Source organism: Crinia signifera, chromosome 4, assembly GCF_055691185.1.
Source record: "Crinia signifera chromosome 4, ASM5569118v1, whole genome shotgun sequence".
In the NCBI taxonomy this organism is placed as follows: domain Eukaryota; kingdom Metazoa; phylum Chordata; class Amphibia; order Anura; family Myobatrachidae; genus Crinia; species Crinia signifera.
In genome coordinates this window covers 122,679,347-122,701,495 of record NC_139220.1, presented here as the reverse complement: position 1 = coordinate 122,701,495, position 22,149 = coordinate 122,679,347, and the positions used below count along the sequence as shown (strand labels likewise).

The 22,149-nt window shown below is 37.8% G+C and overlaps 1 protein-coding gene across 6 annotated transcripts in view; it reads left to right on the top strand.

Moving 5' to 3' along the window:
* Positions 1-1,623: 1,623 nt before the first annotated feature.
* MGAT4C (MGAT4 family member C) overlaps positions 1,624-22,149 on the top strand; it is a 146,059-nt gene continuing 125,533 nt past the window's right edge. For 4 of the 6 annotated variants that reach the window (XM_083182355.1, XM_083182350.1, XM_083182356.1 and 1 more), the window contains exon 1: positions 1,624-1,936. The gene's annotated coding sequence lies outside the window, so the exon portion shown is untranslated. Of the gene's footprint in view, positions 1,937-2,509; positions 2,729-22,149 lie in introns of all 6 variants that reach the window. The other 2 variants (XM_083182352.1, XM_083182351.1) reach the window with 2 other exon arrangements.

Genomic DNA, 22,149 nt, shown 5'->3' with positions numbered 1-22,149 from the left:
TATGTACTGCATTTTTACCCAGTTAAAACATGGTACTTGTTTCCTAGCACGGGGCCCACGATAAGTCATACGACATCGAATCGCATCGCATCGCATGCCATGTACCCAATGCGATTTTAAATTGTATAAGCACCCTATACGATTTTAAATTGTATAAGCACCCTAATGGGTGCTTACAATGTTAAATGCACCCCCACGCCACCCCCACTATCAACGCCCCAACCCGAAGCGTGGCGAGAGTAGCGGTACGCGTCCTCTAACCTTTTCATACCCCCACTATCCACGTCGGCGAGGAGTTGATTTCATATAGTGCGGCGAGTGCAGCGAACCACCGAGCTCGAAGTGTGGCGAGCGCAGCAAGCCCCGCGATGGGACGCGTATTAAATTACATGTATTCCGCGTCCCCTCGCGGGCCTCGCTGCACTCGCCACGCTACGGGCTCGGTGGCTCGCTGCGCTCGCCACACTTTTTACAAATCAACTCCACGCCGACATGGATAGTGGGGGTATGAAAAGGTCGGAGGACGCGTACCGCCGCCCCTCGCGAGCTCGCTGCGCTCGCCACGCTTCGGGTTGGCGTTGATAGTTGGGGGTGCTTTTAACATACTATCCACCGTTAGTATGATGGTTAATTATCTTATAGGGGGCACATTTAACATTGAAAACACCCATTAGGGTGCTTATACAATTTTAAATCGTATACCATTGTATATAGCATACAATGCAATGGTATACAATTTCAAATTGTATAACATCGGCTGCCATTGCGTAACATCGCATCGCATACCATCGTATGCCTTATGGTCTGCGATGCGATGGGCGCCGTGCTAGCAAACAAGTACCAAAAACATACACATTATGCAAGCCTTCACTCATCATTAACACACACACGATGGAGCGGAGCACAGCATGGTCAACCCATTTGTATACTTGCTTAACCTATCAGGACCGTTCTCCCGATAAGTGCAGCTGCTAGCACCGAACAACGCAGGCACTACCAGCTATCTATGTGTTCGAACATGTCTCTGTTGTCTTTTGGAAGCTTTATTATATGTCCTGCGAATTGCTAAATGTAGCTTACATCATCACAATATACCAATATTACATGTTATACTATCCATGGCAACCCAGACAGACAGATTGGGGGCTAATGTTAGTTAAGATCAAAGGTGGAGAAGACTATGGACCCTTTATATACACAGGTAATAAGCAATTACATCTTAAAACGCAGCTAATATTTAGAGTTCCATTATACTGCATCTAGAAATATTAAGCATAATGATAATAATTACGTTTCATGTGCCTTTGTCATCAATGTGTTACAAAATAAATGATAATGCTAATGTTATTTATGTAGTACTCTTCAATGTGTCGCAAAGGATACCCAATCCTGATTTATACACTCATTACAAAGATATCATTTAAAAATTAAATAGCAAAAGAGTGAAAATAGTCTTTAAAATATTGGTGGTTAAATTATGCACAAGAAATGAATAAGCTAAACTATATTGAATACATTCTTAGTATCCATCCATGTGGAAATATGCTATTTCAAGAGCTAGTTTCAATGATCTAACAGTGTCGCCTCATTTCTATCAGTGCTTTTCTTATCCTCATTCCAGATACTGTATGCAAGCACTGTAGCAGTGATCCGCCTTTGAAATTGTGCTGCAAGCTTAGAGTTAAGATATTATTCCAGGTAACAAAAGCCAATGAGAGTACACCAAGATGATGTTTGTGACATCATCTCACAGAGTAGCTGGAACAGCTGAGGTAGCTTTCAGCTTCAGCACCATTGCTATTATGATGGATGTTTACATCTCTTCATTGAGAGCCAATTATCTCGCTTTTGTGTGAGGCCCAAGGATCACTCATGCTGCCCGTCTGGATACAGCAGTTCTGGATCTAGCTGAACGAATAGCTTTTCTCTGTGCATGGTAAGAGAAGCTTTTCTTTTTGTCTTCTCTTAGATATTGTAGCTGATGTGTGTGCAACGTGCAGAGGAAAATGCTGGCACATCCCAGTGCTTTAGTAAGGAAGACTTAGCTATAGCTATTTTCCACTGCTGATTTAAACAGGCTTTATCAGCATGCAAGGGTGCTCCTTTTATTCTCACTTGATTTAACAATCATTTTAATTGAATTGTGCTTTCACTTCTTGAAAACATGTTTATCCTACTATGTTAACAAATGCCAATTGATGAAGAAAAGCATGACATCTTCAGTCCTGTGATTATAGAGTATTATAGAAGAGTGACTGAGATTTGCTGACTGCAGTGGTGATAATATGAAATTTACAGGATAATAAGTTATTCAAGTTCTCATACAAGTTGTGCTAGCGTTGTTCTCCTTTCCAGGAATTTAAAGTGGAGAAATACAAATCAAATTGCTTTTTGGTATGTCAGGGCAATAGGCAATGTTTTTTAAATGCAATTCTACTATTGTGTATTTTTGAATCTTAGAATTATTTGGAAATATCTGTTGCTATATTAATATGTATATGCTCTGCAGCCTTGTTACAATGTTTCCAGTGGCTTGTCCAAGCTCTGCATGTCACAGAAAGAAAAAAAGCAATATTTAGGCTTTTCGGTTGATGTGGATTTAAGAGATTAACGGTGACATTGACACCAACAAATCAGATACAATAAGAGATTTAATTGACTGAGTGAGTACACTGCATGCTGGATGAAGAATTCAATAATCAGTGTAACCAGGCAGAAACTATATAAGGTATTCATTATTTGCTATGTTTTACTAAGGTGACTTTGTGATTAACAACATAAAAGCATTTATTTTTCATGTATTTATGATTTTTTTTGTATTAAATAAGAAAAGATTAGAAAAATGATTATAAAAATAGTGTGATTTCACAAACAAATGATTCACCTGTTTGCCTAACATGGAACAATGCAACAATTACTTTTAGAGTTTAGCTTATATACTGGTCCTGTTATTATTTGACCTTTGTAGATATGAGACGATTCTTATTTTCTGCTCAAAAGCCTTATGCAAGAATAATAATTCTTATTTATGTGGATACCAATTCTGGCTTGACAGTCCTATTATGTGTCAGGCGTACTGATGGCATTTCAACAATGAGTATTTTCATTGACTAAAAACTCTCTTTACTATACTGTGATAGATCATTGTATTAATTCCCATGCAATCAATAACAGAATGTGCTTTTACTGGATAGGTAACTAGATAGATAGATAGATAGATAGATAGATAGATGCATTTGTGTATATGTGTGCACACTATGTATTTATACAAATTGTGTGTGTGTGTGTGTGTGTGTGTGTGTGTATACCAGTCAAAACTTTGTGAGTACTCTTTCTTATGATGTTTCAAATTAAAACTTATTGTATTTACTTGAATATTACTTATTTTCCTTATTCATTTTTTTTTAGTATTTACAGAAAACGGTTTCTTTTTGTGGGGGTGTGGGGGGGGGGTGGGGGGTTTGGGCAGTGTGGGGGGTTTACAGCTTTTTCCCCATTTCAGTGGTGGTAACTCCTATAAAAGAGACGAGAATTGTCTTCTATATTTACTAATTCTAGTCATGAGTTGAAATTTGTTCACAATTTTTCATCTGCTGATATGCATTAATAACAGATGTTCCATTTTAGCTCAGCATCAGAGTTTGGTGTACAGTACCTGTAATTGTTATCATAGTTTATAACTTCTATATTTTGTAATATTGCAATGTTTTCAATGAGAAGTAATGGCTTATCCCATTTAGGGGGGGGGGGGGGGATTTAATCAGCTCTGAAAAGATTTTGGAGCAAGTTTTTCAAATATTTGGTCATATTTATTTAGCACAATTCAATTATCCCCCATTTTTTACACCCAAACATGGTTAAATGTGTTCCATGCTCACGGCCATGAAAACAAGTGAAAAAATCCCAGGTGATGCTGGATTTTGGGGCTAATTGGATAGGGGGTCAATTAGCAGAGGTAAATTGAATTGCCCCTTATATGGCATTGTTGGATACATGGGTGTTGAAATCCTTACTTGTAGAAATATTATAGAATTGTAACTATATCAAGTTTAATTTTATAGTTATTTTATTTGCAATTTTAACTTTGGGATGGAATTTGGAACTTTAAACCTCTTATCCAGCTGTAGATAAAAAAAAAAATTGCCATTTTTGCACAATGGCAATTCCCAAAATGTTGTTGCTAATCAATATTTAAAGCTGCAATATCTCTTAGGACATTTCACTCACATGTTCTTTACACTAGGTTCTGGGGTTTTTTCATGTAGTCATCTTTCCATATGTTATAAAATCCAGGGATAAAATCAAGGGATGAGGAAGGCCAATGGTAAGTTGTAATGAAAACATGGAGTGTGGAGTGGTGTCATTTACTACTTCCTGTTGACGGAAAGTATGGCACCAGATTAGGACATACTGACCCAGAAGTTATCTCCCAGCCTATTACTAGTATAAAGGAGCAGCAGTCAACAGTTTCACAGGTGCATTTGTTGGCTGTTATATCTCCATATCAGTGGCCATACTAAAGCTTCTAAATATGAAAAGAGGTGATGTTGCCAATAGTAACCAATCAGATTCTGTCTATAATTTCTCTATTACATCCTAGAAAATGATAGACATAATCTGATTGGTTACTGTGGGTAACATAACCTCTTTTAATTTTTAGTAGCTTTAGTGAATTGACCTAACTGAGTGCCATTATGGTTAGTGTTTTAGGCACCTATTCCATATAACCTTAGTGATGGTAATGTCAGCTCTTATTAGCACAACACGTGGCATTTGAGATGGAGATACACATATCTGTAGTGGATACCATAAAATAAAAACTATTACTTTCATTAAGTATTGAATATTATAACAGATTTATTGTGGAATCTTCTTTTTCCAGTATTAAAGTAGCAAACTAGCCACAGCTCATGAAGAGAAACTGAAAACTGTAGCTTATGTCAGTGTTTTTTTCCCATGAAAAAAGGACAAAGGAAGTGGTAGTAAGGAGCGGTAGTCAGGGAAACGGACTCATCTAAGCTTACAAGTTGATTCAACATTTATAGTAACTTATATACTGCACAAGGTATCAAACCAGTATTTATCTGACTACACCTTGTTTGTGGAACTAGCTATAGCAATTACTATTATTTCATTAAAAAGGTACTGTAGCTCTACTGCATACCAAAGACTACCACTCATGTAGTTGTGTATAGATGGAAGGTGGAATGCTCATACTTGGTTCTTTGTTCAGCTTACAGTCCATGAAAACCTTGTTCAAAGATATGAAGAAATTTGATTAAAACAGATATCTTTTTTTAAACTCCCGATTAGAGTTAGCCATGGAGCTCAAAGGCAAGGTACCATTGTTGCTTTCCAAGTTAGGGGTGGTAGTATAGTGGACTTTTTGTGGACTTATTACTGGATCACAAATGATGCCATCTCATAACTCTAAATACAGTCATGTGTATTTGGGAGAGTGCCAGCTCGCATGTGGGAGTATGCCTGTCTGCTTATATGTCTATATGTCATTGAAATAATAAAAAAATAACTAAACATAAACAAACCTTAATTAGACTATGTTTAGGATATGCATTAGTGAACATGGACATAGAGTAGTATCATATACCAGAAATTTAGAAAACTAGTACTACTTAAGATATGTACTCTTGTTTTTGTCAGTATTGTTTTTGCTGTGAACCTTCTGCTAGTGCCATTTATTATTATTATTAATAATAATAATAATAATAATATTATTATTATTATTATTATTATTATTATTATAATCATCACCATTTGAATGTTCTTTATTTTTACATGGATTTCCTCCTGGGTCTGTGGTTTCCTTTTATACTCCTAAGACATGGTATTGGCTACTGACAAAACCTTTACCCTAGGGTCTATGTCTATCCATGTGCAGGGATTGATGAGTATGACTGAATGACTCTGTCTAAGGTATGGCGGAACAGTATAAATAACATTAAATAAAAAATACATAATATGATCATTAGAATATTAGTATATTTATTATGTATTATTTTAATTTATTTGTACAAAGTTTGTGCACTGCTATGCAAGGAATATGCAAAGTAACAGTGCATCTCATCGTAACTACAATCAACAGTGTACAGTAAATTTACATAATGTTATATACAAATTACATACAGCAATATAATAACTAGGTACCGCAAGGAAACAAGCAAGGGTTGGGCAACTCACAGTGTTGCAGTGCAAGTGGTTGTTAATCGCAGGGAGCGGAGACAGTTTGGCTCTGGGTGAGTCTAGTCCTGTACACAAGGTAAGAGCAGTCATACTGTACTGTACTACCAGAACCACAGCAATGAGGGTTATGGTGTAAAGGGTCGACAGTGTCTATGTTAACAGTCAACAGGTCAATACCAAATTGTTAGCATGCATAAGGTTGACATAGACAAAAGGTCTACACCTGCTAAAGGTGGACATGTGAATGGACAATACATGATTGGTCAACATTAGTTTTTCATATATTTATGTGAATTTGTAGATTTCATAATGTGGATGCCAAATTAGTGTACTGCATCCCCTCACATGGCTCACTTCACTGGCCATGCTTTGGGCACTTTATTGTTCCCAATCGGAGTCCGTGTAAAGTATAAAAAAAGTCATTAAAAAATGCAAAAAACATTCAAAACATTACTTTCAAACTTTTCTTGTGGAGATTATTGCCATGTTGACATTTTGTTTGTGTCGACATTTGTTGGATGTCGACCTTATGCATGTCGACCACATGGTGTCGAACAGGGCTTAAAGTGGTAATGCAGAGGTTGGGGAACTTATTTATCTATAACAGAATTAACCCCCTACACTACCCCCATTAGGCAGAGAAAGGGCCAGTGGTAGGGTTTTTGGCACCCCTCTGCAATCTAGAATGCTTTTCTGTGAGAACGACTGTTCGGGGCCAATGTGGAGGTTACAATGTTCCACCTTACCATCAGAGGTGGTGGAACTGAGTTCCACCCCGTTCCCTCTCACTTTAACCCCTGGTGTCGACCTATTGACTGTCAGCCTAGACACAATTCACCCACTGAACAGATAACGGACTGAGTTGGAGACAAAAGACAAGGAGCACAGATTGCATGGGTTTAATGCAAGGAATAGGCTACAAACTGGAGATATGCATAAAGATATGAATCAAAATTTAAAAATGTATTTAATTTACAATCGATATAATAATTATTTACATAGCTCAGGCTCCTCTCAAATCCTGAATGTTTTAGATTGTTACATTTACCCCCATGTGTGCCCTAGAGTTGGAACACTCATACTACAAAAATAATATGCTAAAAAACATTTGATTGCTCTTTAACATGTCAGCTATCCATAATATAGATGGACAAAATAAATCAAAACAAATCCCATATGCATATATGACACCATAATCATTTTAAGTAAACATGTAACTTTAGGATTTTACACAAAGTGTAATAGGTAAGAGTTGAGGGCTCAAAAAAATCAAAAAGGAAAGCCACACCAACTGCCTTTCCAAACATTGCAGTGCAGTTAGTGTGGCTGCCATATTGGAATATTGGACCGCACTGAAGCCACACCTCTGGAGCCACCACTGGTTGGGTGGAGTCAATTCCGTGCAAGAATTGGAACCTCTCTTGGTGACACTCCATTACAGATAAACATCACATTTATTTTACTTGTATCTTAGATAGATACAAAAATGTATTTCTGTTTTACATACAGTACCATGAAATTTGAAATTTACAGTGCCACACAGTGACACAAGGCTACATCAAGACCTTGCACTGAATTAAACTCCATATTGGTTTAAGTATGAATGTATTATAGTAGAATATATACTATAAGAGCCAGACATAATAAATAAAGATTGAGTGAGTTGATTTAATATGCTAAAACTGTTATAACGCAACATTGAAAGCTGTTGCCTGCTTACCAATAACCATACAATATGTAAACTACAAAAGTGACAAAATAGAAAATAGAGTAGCATTATACCATGCACATAATTGCTAACTGCTTTTAATTTCCATGGATAGGATGTAGTTATTAAGTAAACATATACAATATTGTCAGTTATGATGTTGACATTGTTAAAATGTTGATAGGCAAGTGGGAAATGTTGACAATGGTGACAATGTTGAAAGACATGGAAAATGTTGACAATTTCAGAATTTCAACATTAAGTTTAAGCTGCAGACAGGAAGGCATTATGGGGAGAGATAGGGATTAGGGTTATGGAACAAATAATCCCCAGAATGCTGCAGCATCAGCCGTATGATGGTTATATGACAATAGTGACTCAGAAGCCACACTTGAGGCCCTTCAAGATGACCAATGTCACATTAAGACCATATCGACATTCTCATGTCAACATGATGAATGTCTCCAAATTATACCCCACTCCATTGACGATCTGTTATTTTAACCCTTTGAATGCTAAATGATTTTTTTTTAAATAGGTGTGAAAATTGCCAAGCAGACATTTTCATTCATCATAATGACCTGTAATGTTTACCTTATATGAAAAATACAATCTTTTTTTTTTTTTTTTTACACATTTTTTATTTGAATGTATATAACAAATGTGAGTGGCGCAAAAAAAAATCCTTTGAAATGTTAACTTTTTCAATATTAGCATCTATAATTTAACATGATTTATATTCCTGCATGTTAGAAGCTAATCTCAGCATTATAAATGATGACACTGGAGAAGAATTTAATTTAATATAAAGGTATGTTACTGTATATGTTACTGTATAATAAAACGCTAATAAGATATAATATTCAAATTTGTAACATTTAAGTTCTGGCAAGAAAGATATATGAGAAATGCTTGTTTGAGTTTGAAAGCAGTATCCCTGAAAAAGGATTTAAAATGGTTGTTAACTATGTTTTAGTTTAAAAACATATACAGTAGCCTCAATCTCCCTTGCTATAATGTTACGACTAACCATGAAGCAAGTAAAGCTTTCAATTAATGAGAGGCTTACATTTACTTATACACTATATATGTTCCATACCACTATCTGCATGTATGCAGGAAAAATGCATAGCAAGCAATATCCTAGTACACTAAAAGCTTTTAGTGCAACCTCTTGATTTACAATGTAGAACATTAACAATTATAGTAATGGCATAGAGAGCAATACAGTAGGTGCACTTTTCCAAAGATCAGGAATATATTATAACTTGGACAAACAATGATGTATTAATTATATGTAAAATATACAACTACATTTAAATATTGTAATTACATTGTCTAGCCAATATATACAGTACATATAATTACTAAATGTAAATATGGAAATAAAGAAATAACATAACAGGTAATAAAGATATTCATCATGGACATTGTACGGTTTCTACTATACTTTATCTCCCTACAGCTATCGGCCAATGGAAATTTTGGGTGGGGTCAAAAGCATGTGGGGGAGGGGAGTTATATTGAAAATAGGATGTTGTTATGGGCAACCAATCAGATGCCATCTATCTATCTTCTAGAAGGTGCTAAGTAAATTATTTATTTATAAATTAACAGCTTCTTATATAGCGCACACATCTTTACAGAGAATATTTGACCATTCACATCAGTCCCTGCCCCAGCGGAGCTTACAATCTATATTCCCTACCATACTGTATATACACTCACACACAGAAATTCTAGGGTTAATTTTGTTGGAAAACCAATTAACTTACCAGTATATTTTTGGATTGTGGGAGGAAACTGGAGTTCCCCGAGGAAACCCATGCCATCACGAGGAGAATATGCAAACTCCACATAGTTATGGCCTTGGCTGGAATCTAACCCATGACTTCAGTGCTGTGAGGCAGTAACTTTAACTATTACACCATCCATGATAAATAAGAATTAGATGCATATAGGTTGCTCATGGCAACACCCCATCATCAATAGATCTAATCAAACACAGATTGAATGATTGTGGATTGGATGATGTTCTGATTGAAGTGCCATAAAAAGCAATTGTATGCTGTACATGCACCACACTATGGGCCTGATTCCATCTTGTTCATAAACATGAGAAGTTGCAGTGGACTGCAAGGAGAAAGCTGCCACCTAGTCTGAAAGAGAAGACACGCTCTTACTAAATTGTGAGAGAATTGGGAATAGATCGCTATTCGCTATCCACTTTCAAATCATGTTGCAATTCATGAACTATTCAATTATTGTTCCAGTCTGTTTAAATGTAAGTCGGACCCATCCACAACTCTGCAACTGAGACAGGGTGGAAGGTGACAACACAGACCGTCCTAAAAAATGCTTGGGGATGCCTGTGGGTTTTTTTCCACCACACAGAGACTACTGTGACAAACTGCGAGAACATACAGTAGTGGTCAGGAAATTTGTTGCTATTTGCAGTCGCGCATTTGCCATGCGGTGTGCGACTGATATGTACACGCAGTTGTCCGATAATTGGCTTAATTGCAAAGTCACTGATCAACGATCAACTCTATGTAATTATACACACCTTGACAGAGGAAATGACAGCTGCTGGTTCACTATGTTTGTAGCCGGATCTCTCATTCCATAAAACAGACCTTTCTAAAAGGAAACAAGATGTCTACTTTGCATACGCATGGGAAATGACCATCTCATAAGAGTTTCATGTAGTGATGTAGCTAGAATTTAGTATTATTATTAGATGTATACATGAAGGGATGCCTATTTATGATGTTTTGCAGCCCGTATAGTGCTTGTGCAATTCAGTTGCACCTGGTGGTACACGTGATACCAATAGTACTACCAAAAGGGACCTCGTAGTAAGGAATGATAATAATTTTATATAATATAATTATATAAATTATTATCATAAATTGTATGTATATTAATGTCTTTCCTTATTATGGTAATGTGCCTTTTATAGATTATTACCAAATAATTGGCACACCCCTGATGAAGTCTCTTAAGGAGACAAAATGCGTTGGGTACTAGATATCATCCATACTCAAAGGATAACACTCCTACAGACAAGACTTAACCACGAAAAGGTTGTTTTATTGTTTTAATGTTTGTAGTTTAATAAATGCTTTATATATGAATGAAAATCTCTATTGTATATGGATTAGTATAATAAGGATTTGGTTTGATTGATATATATATATATATATATATATATATACATACACACACACACACACACATAATATATCATTTTATGGATCATTTTAGGGAGGGGAGTTCTAAATGAATATCTTGCTTAGGTGCTATGAGGTTCTAATTCAACCTCTGATTATACATCTGTCTTACAAAAACATTTTCTATGCAGGTTTTCTGAAACTATACACAGTACGGTATATATAATAATCCAAAATAATGAATGTATATTCTATGCGTTAATTAGAATTATAAAGGAAACTTAATTTGAGGATAGAATACAAATAAGTAATGCCACTTACAAATGTAAAAATCTAGTGAATATATTTTTTTGTTATTAACATTTTCAATTAAATCTCCATTTCAAAATATAGCAAATATTAACAAAAGAAATCCATGTCACAACACTGCCACCTGGCAGCTTGCTATGGCATAGTCCTCTGAAGTTTAAGAATGAAATCTACAGTAACAGTACATTCAAGTTCTTTGATCACTACCACAATTTAATTTTCTACCCTCTCGTTGCACACACAAAATTATCCCATTAATGGTAGTCAAGATCATTAATGCGGTAATAGACCGTTAAATGACTAAGGGGGGGATGTATCAAATTTTGGCAAGAGATACAACTGTGAAAGTTAAAGTACTAAGCAATCAGCTTCTAATTTACATTTTTACTGGCTGTATTTAAAACAATTATAGTTATGAGCTGATTGGTTGGTAAATTATCTCTCACAATTATGTCTCTTGAAAAGCTCTGGTAAATACCCCTACTGTAAGTAACTATTCTAATAATAATACTAATGTACTAATAATAATTATAGCAATAATGTACTACTATTGCAATAGCTATTGTTGAGGATTTGTACTTCTGGCAATATAGCTCAGAGATGTATTACCCACACATTATGTAAATCAGTCTGTACCCTGCTGAATAAATAATAAAATATTTAGTTCCTCAGTCATTAGGAGATAATGCTCAAGGTTACAAAGAAAGATCTAGTAATAAATCTCTATGTTCCTATCTTTCGTGTTACAGTGTGTTCCTATTGTACATATCAAAATCCACTTTACATGAAATAGCAAACCCTATCATTTTCAAATGGCAGTTTCAATGTTTTTTTGTTTTATATTGTCCAATACACTGCTTTTTATCTACATTTATTCTACCAATTTGGTTTCCCCCCATTTTATCTGATCCATTACAGCAGATTATGGTTCCTCAAATCTCATTACTGGTTAATGATATCCTCAGAAAATGACCTCTGGGGGGGTATTTGAAGTTTGCAGTTGTCTTGAGAAACACTAAAATCTCAGTATATATTAATGATGGTTATAGCACCATAGTGTTACACTGAAATGTGATTTACAAACTTAAGGATTGTTATATTTGGTTAACATTAAATTAGTATAATTGTGGAACACTCATCATTGGTGCTTGTAGTATAAGTTTTAATTGATGATCCCATTTTGAGAGAAATTTACTAAGATGGGAGTTCTATTTCAGATTCAGATACTATTTTTTATCTTCTGGAATTCGCGAAATAAATAAGTAGATTCTGATTGGTTACCTATAGCAACATCCCATGTAAAATACAAATGGGGCCGTTCTATGTGCCTCCGCCTTTGCGCCATCCCCTTTTACAGATGGAGAATAGGATTAAGTGAGTAATATGATTACTCTGCTAATCCCCTACTGTATTGTTCTATGTATTGTATTGCTGCTGAGAACAATAGGATAGCAATGGCTAGCCATGGTGAGCCAGGACCTAAGGAACAAAGGTGAGAGGGGCTCCAACTGTATCTGGCAGATGGTGATCTGGCAGACATGGATGCACAAGCTTCTCACACACTTGCGTGTCCATTGCCAAGAATGGGGCGTATGAGCATCTTGACATGTGTGCACCCCATTCGATGATTGGCAGATGGCCACTGTGATTAGAGTGACTCTATCTGTAGAACTCCCATCTTAGTAAATTTTCCCAAAAATATTTTTGTGCCTTTTTTTTACAATTTACAATGGGCTGTTTTGGGAGTTCCTACACATGCTGTTATATCAAAACAATCATAATAAACTCCTGCCAAGCCTATTGTTTATCAAGTGTCTCAGTATTTTTCTAGCCTGCTGAAGGTGATTCCTCTGTTCAGTTGTGTGCTCGTCAGTCTTGGCTACAAGGCCTTTGAAAAATGGATCCAGTGATGTTATACACTACCCATTACTGCTCCTTATAGCTCTAGCATTTCCAGGTCCTTTTTCTCCTCACCACTGACTCATACATAGCCCAATGGTCCTCTTGCAGGTTATATTTGAGGGTGGTTCAATAAGTAAAGTATCAAGACCTCTCACACGTGTAATGTTCTTTATTTTATTTTAATTTCCAACAAAACCAGACCAGGTAGACCATTACTTCCCCTCACGGTCATAAGACTGCTCCTCACATCAGTTATACTGTCCCATAATAAGTTACAAGATGGCATACCTGGTGCAAACATGGTCAAATGTTGAGGTGTATAGTGTTATCCAATTTCTTTATCTAAAGAACACATCAGCAGCTATAATTTACTGGCAACTTGTTGAATTTTATGATGATAACATCATGCCAAAGGTTTGGCTTTGATGCACTGCCTTTGATTGTAGGTTGCTTTTTGTCTAATTGATAGGGGATCAAGGAGAAATGAGCTGCTGCACTATACTGTAGTTGGATCCTTGTATTACAAGAAGGCAGACAGACATTTTCTCTCTACAATAGGACTTGATTTTGCACCAGTTTCAAACTGGGGTTGAAAGACCAACTAGAGAAATGCATTTGTCCATGCTTGAGGGGGGTGGGCATTTACCACAAGGGGGTGTGGCCGGCCACCACAGAGGCTTAGCAAGTTATTATAGACCATGTACTGACTATAATAATAATAATAATAATAATAATAATAATAATAATCTAATTTAAATGTATATTTAAATGTATATGGTTGGACTAGCCCACTGAAATTTTTTTCTTGTACCACTATGGGCTAATTCAACCCAGTTTTCCACATCATCTATGATGATCTTGCCCTATACTTTCAATGTAACATAATTCCGGCAACCCCCGGTGCCACTTCTCACCACTGTTCCCTTTCATAGTCCTGGCAGCTGACCCGGGCAGATGACTGATGCCTGGACTGATGCATACCCTTCCACTGCATAAACTATTCCTGAGGCTGTTTCTCAGACCCCCTGCCAGCTTACATCCTGCTATCATGCCACCGCCCACTTGCTTGCACCTTCCTACTAGATTGTAAGCTCCTCAGAGCAGGGCCCTCTCCCCTCCTGTTGTCAAAGCCCTCTTCTCTTCACATTTCACTCACAGCTCTCCCATACTCAGTGACTATCTTTGTCCGCATATACTCATCTCCATCATTGGCAACAAGCCTCTAGTAGTATGTTGATTGAGTCCTCACTACTTATATTTAAGCTGTAATGTGTATTGAACTGTGGCACTCTTTATCTGTACTCTATTTTTGTTATTTATTCAATGTAATACTGAGTTTTGTCTCCCTGTACTGTTCCTTTGTACGGCGCTGAAAAAAACTTGTGGCGCCTTATAAATAAAATTATAATAATAATGCATGCACAGTATTGGCAACAATACTGTGCATGCATATGCATATTTATTATTTTTTATTTATTTATTAACAGTTTCTTATATAGTGCATACATAATCCGCAGCGCAGGGACTGATGTGATCTTGGCCACTCACATCAGTCCCTGCCCCAGTGGAGCTTACAGTCTATATTCCCTTCCCACATGTACACACACACAGACATTCTAGGGTTAATTTTGTTGGGTACCAATTAGCCTACCAGTACATTTTTGGATTGTGGGAGGAAACTGGAGTACTCGGAGGAAACCCACACAAGCACAGGGAGAATATACAAACTCTGCACATTTAGAGCCATGGTGGGAATCGAACCCATGACCTCAGTGCTGTGAGGCAATAATGCTAACCATTACACCATCCGTACTGTCCGTATATGCATAGAAGCAAAACTGGGCTGCAGGGAGTGGATCCCTATAGGAAGCCAGCTCTTTGCCTATAGCAACCCGGTGGGACTGCGCGTGACTGGTAGGTCAGACTTCCATTAGGAAGTTACTTCCAGTCACAGTGAAGCCCGTGCAGTATCATGGACTGCATCTGGTTTCACTTAGGCTGAGCACAGTGGCAGATTTAACCTTGGGAGGGGGGGGGGGTTTGCAATCCTGCAGTCCATACAAAATGGTAATTTATGCTGAAGCATTATTAGATATAAAACTTTTAAGTAGTGGCAATAAAAAGGCAGAAGACCCATACAGCAGAACGTTTTTTAAGGATGCTAGAGGAGGCCTTGGCCTCCTCTAGCATCCTCAAAAACTGTCTGTAGTATGGGGGCAGCAATTTTCTGTGTGTCACATTTTTTTTGGCAGCAGGAGCCGTGAAAGCCGGAACCGAAGACGTATTTGCCGGCGGCAGGTCCCGGGCAGATGCAGCGGGTAACAATAGCCTTGCAGCCCCCCCGCCGCCCTAACCTTCTAAGCGCCTCCCCGCCACCGCTGGGGCTGCAGGGCTATAGTAATGCCACTGGACTCTATACAAACTTTAATGTTCCCTGATAACATTTGTTCAAAGCACAATTACATTTATGTTTAGCCACGTTATTTAGTTTGGTACAATATCATGAGAAAGACAGTGTGTATCTAATGTTTTAAATTATAATTATGTGCATCCATCAAAAAACATTATTGTATTGCTTCGCATAAATCTAATCCATTTTCATGGCATCTTGCAGTAAATGCAGGTCTTAATCTGCAAAGCGTTATCAACAATAAGCATTGTTAAAATGCCATCAGTACACCTGACACATAGTTAGACTGTCAAGTTAGTTTTGCAAACTAGATAAATAAGAAATATTATTCCCGATATTGAATTCTAATAGAAAATAAGAAAAATCTGATATTTATAAAGGTCAGTACCTTGCATATTGCATAAGTAATTGTCCTACTGTTCCATGTTTTGCAAGCAGGTAAATATTTTTTTGTGGAACCACACTATTCTCCCAATCAGTGTTCAATAAATACAGAAACAAATACATCTATTCATTTTATTTTGATAAAGACATATTTTGGAACCGAGCCTCTAGTATATGTAAATCTATCCAAAATATAAACACAGATATTCTGTATGAGGTAGAATTTAAAGGATGAAAGATATGGTACTAGAGCGACTGGAAAGTAGCTTGTGCTGCCATGTACTGGCTAGTGCCAAAGATATTAATATGTAATCACTTTAGAACACTATGAGGGGCATGTAATCTTAGTCGCTATTTCTGCCAGGATGAAATAGCGATCACTGCCTATGCAATGCTGCCATTTCCCACAGCATTGAAAGCGGTTTCTGACAAAACAGATCTGACTTTGAAACACGTTGGATCTGTTTTTTTGGAAACGGCCACGGATTGTTGAATTCTTGGCCATTTTTCGACAAACCACAGCCATTTTCACCAAGGTACCAACTTTTCGCCACTTGAAAGGAGGAACATTGAATTCTGCTTGTCAAATATCTGTCTAGCGGAGCAAAAACAGCCCAGGATTCTGACTGTCAGGACGTTCCAACAGTCAGGATCCTGGAATGAATGTCACGCTATAATGTGAAATGGAAGTGTTTTCACAACTGAGAACGTCATGGATCGACACAACCTAGTGACTTTTTTTATTTGGAATCTACAGCAACTTTCATTTGGGAAGAGCTGTTTCTCTCTCCCAATCACAACTCCTTATACAATGTCCCAGCTCATTTACTAAGGGGGATATTTATCAAACCATGGAACTAGATATAGTGGAGAGAAAAAAAGTACCAACCAGCCAGCTCTTTAGTCTTGTTAAACATAGCCTGTAAAGAGAATTATAAACTGATTGGTAAGAGCTTTATATCTTTCTACCATATCCCTTTCCATGCATTGATAGCTACCTCTACAGTCTTACACAAGAAAATGCAGGGTTTATCCAAATCATCACTTCTACTTTTAGACTACTGCTTCCTTACTTCCAGTTCTGGAGGGCATCTCCATGAACAAAGGTACTCCTAAACTAGAGTGTTATCATACTCAGTACTCATGTGCCTCAAATGGCTTAGTCAAGCACAGCACTGGCTGGGTCCTCTATTGGTACCAAAAACTGTTCCTCAGCTAATACACAGGCACAAACTGCAGAAGGCGGCCCAGTAACTGTGATGTACACATTCTTAAGTACTCGGGTTCATTACATCTGCTATATGAGACATGATATACTCACTGGTCTGCTATTCTTGTTCCATTGCATTTACTTTACATAATCTCTTCTGCAAGTGAATGAAATTATTTGACTGTATTCTGCATACCTTCCAACATCCTTGCAATCTGCGTGTCAATCCCAATTTTCTGGAAATGTCTTACTGTCCTGCTGTTGGGGGTTAGCACAGTCACTGCTGATCTGAGCAGGGGTACCATGAATCTCCACCCTCTTTATCTATGCCTGTCATCAATTGAGTGCAGTACACAATGTGACTCAGATGTTTGTGCAGTACAAACAAAATTCAACTCAACTCCGCAAACATCAGCATTGCCTCCTCCATCTCTGAATCAGGCCATTTTGGTGCCAAATGTCCCAGTTGTTAGAGGTATAAATACTGGAGCTGGAGGGCTGCATGACTGGTTCCAGTTCCCTGGCCAGTTTGATTCTGTGGCTATACTACTACTGGTACTTCAGATTCCATTTTGCTTATGTGGTCTATCCCGTGACAAAGGTCCTTGGTGTTGGACCGAAATGTTGGGACAAACCCCACAGGTTCAGTATATCTTTCTTGGTGCTGAAACAATATTTTGGATTAAACAAATAACCTTTTAAGAGAAATGTTGGTTGTAAACATGTGGGCCAAATATAATGTTCATGGAAAGGGTGAGGAAAGTATATATCCATGGGTCTTTATACAGAGTGACAAACAGGTGTAACACAACATGCAAAGAAATGAGAACCATATAACGGTATGTCCACTCATCTGGGAATTTCAAAGAATACACCTCAACCATAGGTTTTCGTTTAACACCCTTGGTTGTACAGTGTCCAGATGGTGGATCCATTTTGTCTTAAGTTGAAGCAAAGTTTTGCCTCTGTTACCACCTCTGAGCGATGGAAGTACTTGGACAATGATATTATGGTGAATGGTCGCCACTCCATGTTGGAACTGGGCAAAATGGCGTGCCACTGGTTGCTTTCTTTAAATTGGCGCTCTGTCTTGCCCATGTAGCAAAGGCCACATGGGCAGAACAGAGCATACACCACAAATTTTGATGTACAGATGAGTGCTTTATCAATGTGGAACTTTTTTCCAGAATGAGGGTGTGCAATGAAGTTGCCCGTCCACATGAAGCAGCTGGTGTTGCAACCAATGCATTTGTTGTATCCTTTCTTGTGAGATTAGAAATGTTTTTTTGATGTGGGACCCATGTTGGTAACATCTATCTTGACGAGCCAGTCTTTAAGATTCCTATTTATTCTAAAACTTGGCATCAGACGATGGTCTTTGACAGCTTTTAGATCGGGATCAGATGTTATAATGGGCCAGTATCTTGCCTTTTTGGACAAGAGCCTTACTTTGGGAACTATATTGCTGAAACCATGGTGTTACCTAGAAGAAAATGAAAGAAATTTTTGCAGGGACACTGATCTTTTTCAAACTTGCTGGATAAGGAGAGAGGGAGCTAAGAGGGGACTGGGAGGGGATAAGGGGGGGGGGGGGGCTGGGAGAGACAGAGTTTGTGGACTAAAAACTGTCACAGCTCAAAGTGAAAGTACATTGCAAAAGCCATCATTTTGATTGACTTTTAACTAGTTACTGAATATTTTGTGCATATAGTATATCCACTTATCAAAAGCAATAGTTTTTTAAGTAAAATATAAGTTGGAACATTTAAATACTTTAAGTTTCAAAAGTGCGCTCCTTAAAAAGGGCATTTGGCTGATTATTATTTTCCAGCTCTGTATGCAAAGCATGATCCCTAGACACAAAACCACAGTTCACTTTCTCTTGACAGTGGCTTTGATAATCGCTGATAACATTCACTAGCTTGCTGAGGACAGTTCCCTCAGGATTAGGCATAGTCAGTCAACAGACTGTGTTTGTCTAGTTTGACTTTGCTGATCCTAACAAGAATTAATTCCATTCCACCCATGTGAATGCATAATAAGCCTTGCACTACCTAGAGATGCATAATCATTCTTAGGATCAGTAATTCAAAGAATTGTGTTTTAGTGGACCACAATGTTGATCTTTGAAACATTGTAGCTTAAAGAAATGTGACTGCTTTAGCTGATAGTCATGGCTTGTACATACTGATGACAACAGTTATTTGTTCAGTTTATAAAGAAGATCTTTGTTGTTTTTTCTGTAATAGGTATAGCTGTGTGAGAGCAAAAATCAATATATACATATGTTAGCTATAAGCTTCAGGCTTTTGTAAAGGGTTATTAACCCCATCTCTAGTATGCAAAAACACACAGGGGGAAATTTAATAGGATGAGAGATTCAGAAAGTGAGAGATTTGGTAAGAAATCTCCAGGGTTTTTTAAAGCGGCAATCATTTACACTGCAAAACCAGATTGTGTAAATGATTACCTCTTTAAAAACACTGTAGATTTCTTACCAAATCTCTCACTTTCTGAATTTCTAACCCTAATAAATTTCACCCTTGGTATTAAGTGGGTTAAGGGAACAATAACCTGACAAAACAATATCTGGTCTAGCATAGATAAACATAATGGGGTAAATTTAATAGGATGAGAGATTCAGAAAGTGAGAGATTTGGTAAGAAATCTGCAGTTTTTTAAAGCGACAATCATTTACACTGCAAAATCAGCTTGATTTTGCAGTGTTAAGCTGTGTACACACGGAGGCGATAGGGCCTGAAATCGCTGGGAATATGGTCGCTGGCAACCATATTGCCAGTGATGGGAGTGTTCCCCGGCGATAAATCGCCGTGTGCGCGCTCCCGTTTTGAGCCCCATTCTAATCTCTGGTCGCTGATGAAAAGGAAAAACTGAGCAATAGATTGCTCAGCAATCTATTGCTAGCAATAGATTGCTGAGCAATATATCTCCCCCGTGTGTACGCACCTTAAATGATTGCCTCTTTAAAAAAAACTAGAGATCTCTCACTTTCTGAATCTCTCATCCTATTACATTTCACCCAATATATTCCCAGTGTTCACTTTATTAGGTATACAATGCTATTACTGGGGAGAGTCCCTTTTACTGCCGGGACAGGATGCGGTCATTAGGTTGACAGCCGAAAAGTCGACAAATCTTAGTCAACAGTTAAAAGGTCGACACATGAAAAAGGTCGATATGGTCAAATTTTTTTTCATGGTTTTTTAAAAAAAAACCTGTCTTGTTCATACTTTATCATCCCAGTGAGCATAGAGTGAGAATAAAATAGTGCCCAATGCATGGTGGGTACAGCAAGCCATGCAAGGGGAAACAGCACAATTATGCAGTGTCCATGTTGGCCTATGTCGACATAATCAGCCCCCCAAAAATTAAAAACTCAAGTTGACCTTTTAACCATGTCAACCTTTTTCATGTGTAAACCTTTTGACTGTCTACCTAGACATTGTCAACCTAACAATCCATACCTTCCAGGACAACCTAAACCATGAAGCATTCATGATTGAGTTCAGAGTCAAACTGGCCAAAAAGATACACATGGCCATATGCGTGTGCCTTCCACAACTTTCGATGGTCGGTGACCATCAAAAGATGTGGGAGGTTACCCGCAGCATACGAATGGATGTTTATGCTAAACATCCATTCACAGCCTGTGAGGGTGAACCCACGCTGTGAAGGGGGGGCAGGGGGCTGACATTCGCCGGGTGGGGTTTGGGGTATTTAAAAGTTTGCAAATTCACAGCCTTGCGAATCAACCAGAATAACCCCAACATGAATGTGTGTGTGTGTTTGTGTGCATCGAAAATGTATGTTTATGGCTTGTGTAGGCTGAGAAAATCAATTCATATTTGTCAGTTATCATTGTATAATATGTCAGGAAAAGTCATTGACATGAACTCCCTGAAGAGTACAGCAATCTCCCTGAGGCATGGCTGGGTGTACACAGCACAGTAACACTGGCAGCATTATTTTAACATCATGTGGGAAAAAACTGTGGAGAAGAGCAAGGGGAATGTGTGAGGTAAGAACATGACTACAGCTCTCTAGCAATCGGATGGCTAAATAAGAATCTCTGTGCCAAGAAAGTTTGATTAATTGCAGGTAATTTGGGCCCAAGAAAGTATCAGGATTTACTGGAGACTACGGTAAATCATCTCATATTAGTGACTTTATGGGCTAAAGAGCAGACTTATTGAAATATTTTCAGGCCATCCTGTGACTCTTCCAGAATATGTTTTACTGTGACAACTGTACCTCCATTATTTAGCTGTTATTTATTTGGGAATAAAACCCATTGCTGGCTCATCTAAAGTGGGATAATGCCTCTCAGAAGGAACAGTACACAAATACATGCCAACATAATAATTATCCTCTTCATGAGAAGCCTGGAGAGGAGTAGCAGGTGGGCAGTGATGGTGCAGAGCCATACCAGTCAACTCACCAGGTTCTGTTCCGTCACTGTGAAATGCCACTTTTTGAATAGGGTGGGGCTAAAATGATGCAGTTGAAATAGACTTGTCTCATTAGGTCCTGGCCCAGTCTGATGGACAGCGGATTTATGATATTACCTCCCCCATTTCTCCTAGTGAAGTTAGCTGAATGCACTCTTCCAGGGGGTGTGGGAGACTACTCAAAATATCATGGTTTCAATGATGGCCCCTCCTCACTCTCAAGAGAACTACCTTTGTGCTATAGGACACAATGCCTAGAATGTTTTACTGTACCTCCTGGATGTGGCCATGTCATTACAGTACAAAGGCCCATCTCTACTCTCGACAGCCCTACTTTTAGAAACTTTTTTTAAAAAAAAGCAATTCTAAAGCACATTTTGGTA